At 42.6% G+C, this 7,132-nt stretch overlaps 1 protein-coding gene across 2 annotated transcripts in view; it reads right to left on the minus strand.

Annotated features, from left to right (window-relative positions):
• tmem275a (transmembrane protein 275a) overlaps positions 1–2,956 on the minus strand; it is a 51,114-nt gene extending 48,158 nt beyond the window's left edge. For both annotated transcript variants that reach the window (XR_015102939.1, XM_086130126.1), the window contains exon 1: positions 2,594–2,956. The gene's annotated coding sequence lies outside the window, so the exon portion shown is untranslated. The remainder of the gene's footprint in view (positions 1–2,593) is intronic.
• Positions 2,957–7,132: the final 4,176 nt, after the last annotated feature.

Here is a 7,132-nt window from a genome sequence, read left to right on the forward strand (position 1 = left end):
CGATCCGCTTATCCCCACAAGAGTCACGGGGGGTGCTGGAGCCTATCCCAGCCGTCTTCGGGCAGTAGGCGGGGGACACCCTGAACCGGTTGCCAGCCAATCGCAGGGCGCACAGAGACAAACAACCATCCACGCTCACACTCACACTTACGGACGATTTTGAGTGTTCAATCAGCCTGCCATGCATTTTTTTTTTTGGAATGTGGGAGGGAACCAGAGTACCCGGAAAAAACCCACGCGGCCCCGGGGAGGACATGCAAACTCCGCAAGGGAGGCCGGAGCTGGAATTGAACCCGGTACCTCTGCACTGTGAGGTCGACACGCTAACCACTGGCGCACCGGGCCACCAGCAATGAAATAAATCAAAATAAAAATTACGGATAAACTTCTCATGATTTGTTTGGAGCATGTGACCTTTTAGTCTGCAGATGTTTGTCAGTTGGTAAAAGGCAGTTGTAATCATTCATTTAAAAGTCAGTTCCAAATAAATCAGCACCCCAAGGTCTGCAAGTGCGGAGTAAAAGCAGTTCTCTTTTCTAGATTGCCAAAACCAATTACCGGTACCTCTGTTTTGTTTTGGTTTAGGTGAATTTACCGTAACTTGTATGTGCCATCTCTGAGAATTAAGGAGCTCTTATTGTCGTTCCACCTTGCTCAAAAAAAAAAAAAACATTTCCGTGGCAAACAGTAAATGCAAGTGGCATGTAAAAAGATGAGTCCTTCGCTTCAGGCTTGCGGGTTTTGATTAGCTTCTATTCGAGTTGACAGTTTTGCTCCATTTTGTGTTGAGTTGTGCTACTTTATTGTGTCACTTGTTAGTCTGTCTTAGCAAATCTTCCTGCGAACATTCTTGTGACCATTAAGCGAAGATGTCATGCTGTTTCTTTCAGCATCGTGAAAGTCTCTGTAATTCGGTCTCTATAATTGTGATCTCAAATTTTCCTACGATTTCATCTCTAGTCATGTGAAGTTAGCACATCTCACATCAAGAAGGTTCAGACAGGGACACCAGTTCAAATCATGAAATAAGAATATTCTACTCTGGCTTCCAAAAACACATCCGCTCGCTAAAATGAAGACAGTAAATTACTCACGGGTTTGAATGGACTGTCTGTATATGCCAGGATTGTGACTGACTTGCTGTGCGTTTAGTTCTGAGTGAGGGAGGAAAATTTGGAATTGAAGCTATTTGTGCCCAGAAATATTTTATTTGGATGGTACTGTAATCTCATTTTTGGTATCACAAACAATGGCATGATGAAATCGCATTTCTTGGTCATTCAAATTCATCGTATTATTAGAACCTGGCAGTTTTGGTGAAACAATTTTAATTGTACATACAGTATCAGAAACAATAGGAGGATGCCCAGTGAGAAAGAAGTGGCTGTCTTTGACCATAACGCATACACTTACAGTAAACTCTATATATACTAACAAATTGGAGGTGATCCTAAACCAGCAAACTACGGCCCGCGGGCCGAATCCGGCCCGTTGGTCTTTTTAATCCGGCCGGCCGAAGGTTGGTCCACAATTAAGGTTCGATGTGAATGATTGTATTCATTTCAATTGGACTTGTAATGACAGGCATTTCACCGCCAGGTGGCGAATTGACTTGAAGTTGCAGAACGGGGGGGGGGGGGGGGGCAATCTTTTCGACCACCTAGTACCTCTGTATCGCTCTACTTCTACTGGTCTGATCACAGCCCATCTGCAGCGATGCACGGGCTAAAATAGGTCATCAACAACACTTTTGTCATTTAGAAAAAGTATATTAATACCGTACTTTCATGCTTTTGTTCTGTTGATGTTTGATATGGACTGTCAACAAATGCAGTTTGTTTTTTTTAATGTACCATAGCCCCCGAGCCAAAAAGTTTGCCCACCCCTGTCCTAAACCATTGACGAGCACATTAAAAACACACACAAAAAAATAATAAAAACATTGCTCGTTCTTATCCCTGCCTTCATTAGCGCAGTGATTCCCGACCTTTATTGAGCCAATGCACATTAAGTTAAAAAAAAAAATCGCAAGACACACCAGCAAACAAAATTCAAACAAAATGAGGAGACTATATGTCCATTTCATACTTTTTGCCATCTCATATAAGATCATTGTGAAAAACAATTGTAAATAGCACTGCGACTTATCCATTTCGTATTTATATTGCACTTAATTGAACAGTGTTTGTTTGTTTTTTTTCTTCTTTCTACCCACAATCTTGCTGCTGTAGACTGTAAATTTCCCCAGTGTGGGACAAATAAAGGATATCTTAATTCATTTGTTCATTCTGTCACTATAAATTACTGGCATGGACAGAGGGACAAAGATACATTATTTGTCATTCATAAATCATTTTCTTACCAATGAAGTGAAATTAGATTTCCCGCGGCACACCGTTAGAGCTCTCATGGCAGCGACACACTGCTTGGGAATCACTGCGTAGTGGATTACTATGACTCCATTCAACATTTACATTGTGTCAAATCAGCCTTTCCATTGCAGACGGCAAGATGGAGATGCACGCTGTGCAAACGATAAAGCTCAGTCATATTTAATTGTTTTTTCCCTGCATAGGTGTGAACATCTGCTTACCTTCTATGTATAGTGACGCTCCATTCTTCAGCGATCTTTCTTTCTTTCTTTGCTTCCGTCTTTCTTCTTTCTCCAAATGTACTCTACCCCGCTTAAAAAAAAAAGGATCATTTGATGGTTGAGAGTTCGGATAGCAGATTGTACAGATGCTGATGCCGACTGCTGCCGTCTTTGCTTGCAACTGTGCCGTCTCGGAGGGCGCAAGTCATGACACGCGTTTAATCAGCGGCCAGGAGGATGAGACAAGCCGAGACCGGCAAGTCATGCGGCACATCAGAATCGATCACTTCGGAGCACCGCGCGGATGTGGACCAGCCCCCCTCAAAAAACACAGAAAGGCTCCTCAATATATCATATGTTGCACGTACAGCATATTCCCTCCTTCTGTCAACCTCTGGATGTGTGGACGTGCGTCGCAATGACGTCTGTTTTTTTTTTGTTTTTTTTGCTTTTAAAGAGGAACGTCCCCGGAAATTGGATAGTGCAAACACCCGCCGGCAAAAAACATGAGGCACACTTGCACTCTAATGAGAATTTAAATTGCCATTATCTATTTAAACTTGGGTGTTGGTGGGAGATTTATTTAATTGTTCATTATGATGACACTGTCAAGCGTTTTCAACAGTATTTGGGCAAACTTTGAACTGGCCTGAATTATTTTTTATTTTTTTTGAAAGGTCTCGCCGAGCATGGCAGCAGCAAGTGGTCGCGGCCGGCAAGTGCTTCAGCAGCACTTTTGCGATATTTGTGAGGGTATATCTATCTATGTATTGATTTCGCTACCTTTCTGACATCAAGCTGTCGTTGAGGGGCTACGCCAAAAGTCTGCATTTATATTGCACTCAGATTTGCAAACATACAGAGGCGGATCTAGACGGTTTCACCTGGGTTGACAAAAGGGGTGGCAGCAGGTTCACACATGCGCACATTTCAAATTCTGAGTTCATTTTCTGTATTACCTGGGAAGTTTAGTGCATGTCAGATGAGTAACAGATTAATATTGAACTAGTTGAGAGTTGTAATTTGTCAGCTAAATTGGATCGAATGTAAATGACAGTATATTGAACCAACAAGCAGCTGATCTCATAAAACCATTATCATTATCTTAGTTATATTAGTCTTTTAGGTATATCCAAACTAAAAACAAAGATAATTAAGATGATAGTTCATTCAGCTATGACGGTTCGAGACATTACAATGTGTTGTTTTCAAAATATTTAGTGTAGTTGGAACAGGTTACAGTCCACTATTAATTTCACCAAACCACTTCTATTATTGTTGTTGTTATTTCATTTGTAGTTTCTTCTATTTTGGGGGGTTACTGTCTGTACGTGTGCATTTATGACGTGGGCTGGTGTGCGTGCTGCGGAGAGTGAGACACGTACCCCGGTCTTCCCCAATAGCCGTGCCAATTGGAATAATAAAATTTTCGCGCCGTCGTTGTGAACACTTTGTTGGGGATAGCCTGGCTGATTTTGGGCAAGGGTTGTGGTCGCTGGATGACGTTTTGAGCCGCTGTCCATCGATGGACGTCGCTCACGTGGATTAGCACTCAACTTGTTTCTATTGTTTATGATCCACAGGAGAGCCAGCGAGACCATTGAGTAAAACACCAGTCTGATGTCATTTTATGCTCACAGGTCGGAAAATAAAATTTTTGTGAGATCCAAATTGACTCCAGAAGGAGTAATGTATGAACACAACACAGAGGAACACTGCCCCCCCCCCCCCCCACACACTGTTTATATAGCCATGCAGGCAGAAAGTCTTGATGAAAGCTGGATAAAGTTATCCTTGTTGCGGCGCATCATGACACACCAAATAGCTACAAACACTGCTAACACATTTCACATGCAGTGGTTTGTCACACTTGACAGACCATTTGAACGTAGAGCAACCTCATATAAAATAAAAGGTCCCGCAACTCTCTTTGGTCAGCTCGGGATGGGAAAGGTAAAATGCATCTGATTAATTGGTGACGCGATAGGATGAAACCATTTTTTTCTTGAAAGGTGGGGTCAGCGTGGGTGTGAATTCCAAACTGGTGATTAAAACCTTTCGACACCCCAAGGAGACAATATCAAGATCATTTCTAAAATCATTTTTGAATTTGATATTGAGAGATACGTTGCCAACAGCAGGGGTGGCAATTGGGGTAGCAAGACATTTGGTGGAGGTGCCAGCTGCCACCCCTTGCCACCCTGGAAACCCGCCAATGCAGTTGTACAAAACGTAGCCGTTTGTTTATCCACATTTGTCGGAGGCCTGATTGCACTGATTACCACTTCAGCCTCCCCACCCCTCCCACACATAAACAGCGAATCTGAACTGGGTCACCTGAACCGTGCAGTGCAAAACTAACCTTTGTTTTCTATTACATTGTTGGAGATTGTGTCTCCTCTGTGTTGAGCATTGAATAAAGGCTGCAGGTTGTCTTCCAGAGCACAACACACTCCAGCAAAACTAGCAGTGCATCCAGGCGTTGATCAGCCGCGCAGCATGCCACCATTTTTGTTTGGCCACAAGGATGATGCGGCGAATCTGCCGGTGATGTCCCAGAATATCAATTGTATTCTTCTCTGTAGGGTGCGCACAATGGATGTCACTCTTTTTGCCTGCATGCTGGTTTCGGTACATAATACAGCTGGTTGTGCGCATGTTAAACATGAACAAGGCCATGTAAATATCTTGCAAAATGTAATGAGCTCTTCTTCGAATAATAACCTAAATGGTTCCTTAATTGTGGGATGAGAACACGATGTGATGAGATGAGCTGCATAGAAATGGAACCACTGGGCTTAATTTGTTTTAATCAGTGTCAGGAAGTCAAGAGGCACTGCTCTCGGAATCTTAATTTAACATGATAGCTCGAGTTCAATTCAGGAGAGGTTTATGAAACGACGTAAATAATATATCATGAGCTCATTTACTGTAAATCCCAAAATCAGGAGGGGGAAAAACACTCATGTTAAGGACTCAAAAGCAGAGAGGCAAAGAGGCAAGAAGAACAAAGCTGAAAGTAAACTAGGCTCATGGAATAAAACAAAAATAAAATACCAAAGAAATCCAAAAGCCAGAGTCAAAGGTGCAAACAAACACTGAGATCAGAATCGGCACTACATGACTTGCGGACGTGACAACCGATAGACAACACGAACAATGAACCGGCACGGACAGATAGAAATCAGGAAACTCAAATCCAAGCAACCGACGAGATGAGAAACAGCTGGACAAGGCACAAGTAGCTTAAGGAGCTGAGTGGTCAACACAAGGGACTGAGTTGACGTAACGAGACAGACATGAGCATAACTAAAATCGATTAAAAACCAAAATCAAGCGACTTTGCATTTAATTTCCTTTAAAAAATAACATTTGAGTTTCTTTAATAGAATGTTTACGGTCATTATCTGAAACCTAAAGCAGTGTCAGAACAGTTTGGCAGAAGTCGTTCATTTGTCACTGTGAGATTTCTGCTCCAGACAAATGGCAACTAGCGGTTGGTGCGATGCTAGCACCGTTTGCGCGCCACTTTTACTCGGAAATTGCTCCTTCCTTGTACAAGAAAAAATACAACAGAGTGTGTTTCTTGGGGGGGGGGGGGGGTTAGGAGGAGGGGGGTGGAGGTCCTTTGCAGCTCTCAAGTCATCCACCTACCATCTGTCAATCGTTACATCATCAATAAAATCAAGTGAGCCTGTTCTCTTCGCTGCCATACATGAACACGACATACACTACCTCGATGTTTGTGCTCGTTTAGATCATGTGCCATTCCTTTCTTTCACCATTATTTTTGTCTCCTTCTCATTCTGATGACGAGGCTTCAGAAGAAAGTCCGAACTTCAATCAAATTTGCAACCGCTAAAGCAAAGTGCTCACACACCAGAAATCTGTTCAAATTATACCATGGTTTCCCCTTTCTGATGATCGAAGTCAGCAAGGGCTTTACTCTATCCTAAAAATATCATCCTGAATAACTATCGCAGTTAAGTCATGTATCACAATAAAAATCACGAGTTTGCATCCGTAATGTAGTTACCAGATAAGCTAACTACACAGCTAGCGTAGCTTGTTATAAATCTACAGTATCACAACGACTAGCCTACTCCTTGGGCATTTCTCAATATGAAGAGTGCAGAGTACAGTTTTGTAAACTCTCCAAGGATAATAAAAAAAAGGACACAATAACGTTCTTCTAAGGTGAGTCTCTTTGTAAATTGGAACAGCTGTGTACCCCCACCCCCGCCCGACTGTGACATGTTTCCATGGCAGCAGCACAAAGCGCATCTTGGGATATTTTCTTCCCATGTTTCAGATAGCTGACGAGAACAATATCCCACTTTTGTATCCTTTGGTTAAGGGGGAGAAGACTCGCGTGGTGGTTGAAGATATGGTTATGTGTCATATCGAGTACACCAGGAAGCACAGCGCGTGGCCATTTTTTCCTCATCATGTGTGAGCTCTCTCACGTTTTAGAAATCGGATGAAGATATTATCGGGGACACTATTATGTTCTTAACGCGGGGGTTAAAGGACAGCACC

The sequence above is a fragment of the Hippocampus guttulatus genome, chromosome 14 (assembly GCF_054856545.1).
Source record: "Hippocampus guttulatus isolate MCC_2025c chromosome 14, RoL_Hgut_1.0, whole genome shotgun sequence".
NCBI classification, from domain to species: Eukaryota; Metazoa; Chordata; class Actinopteri; order Syngnathiformes; family Syngnathidae; genus Hippocampus; species Hippocampus guttulatus.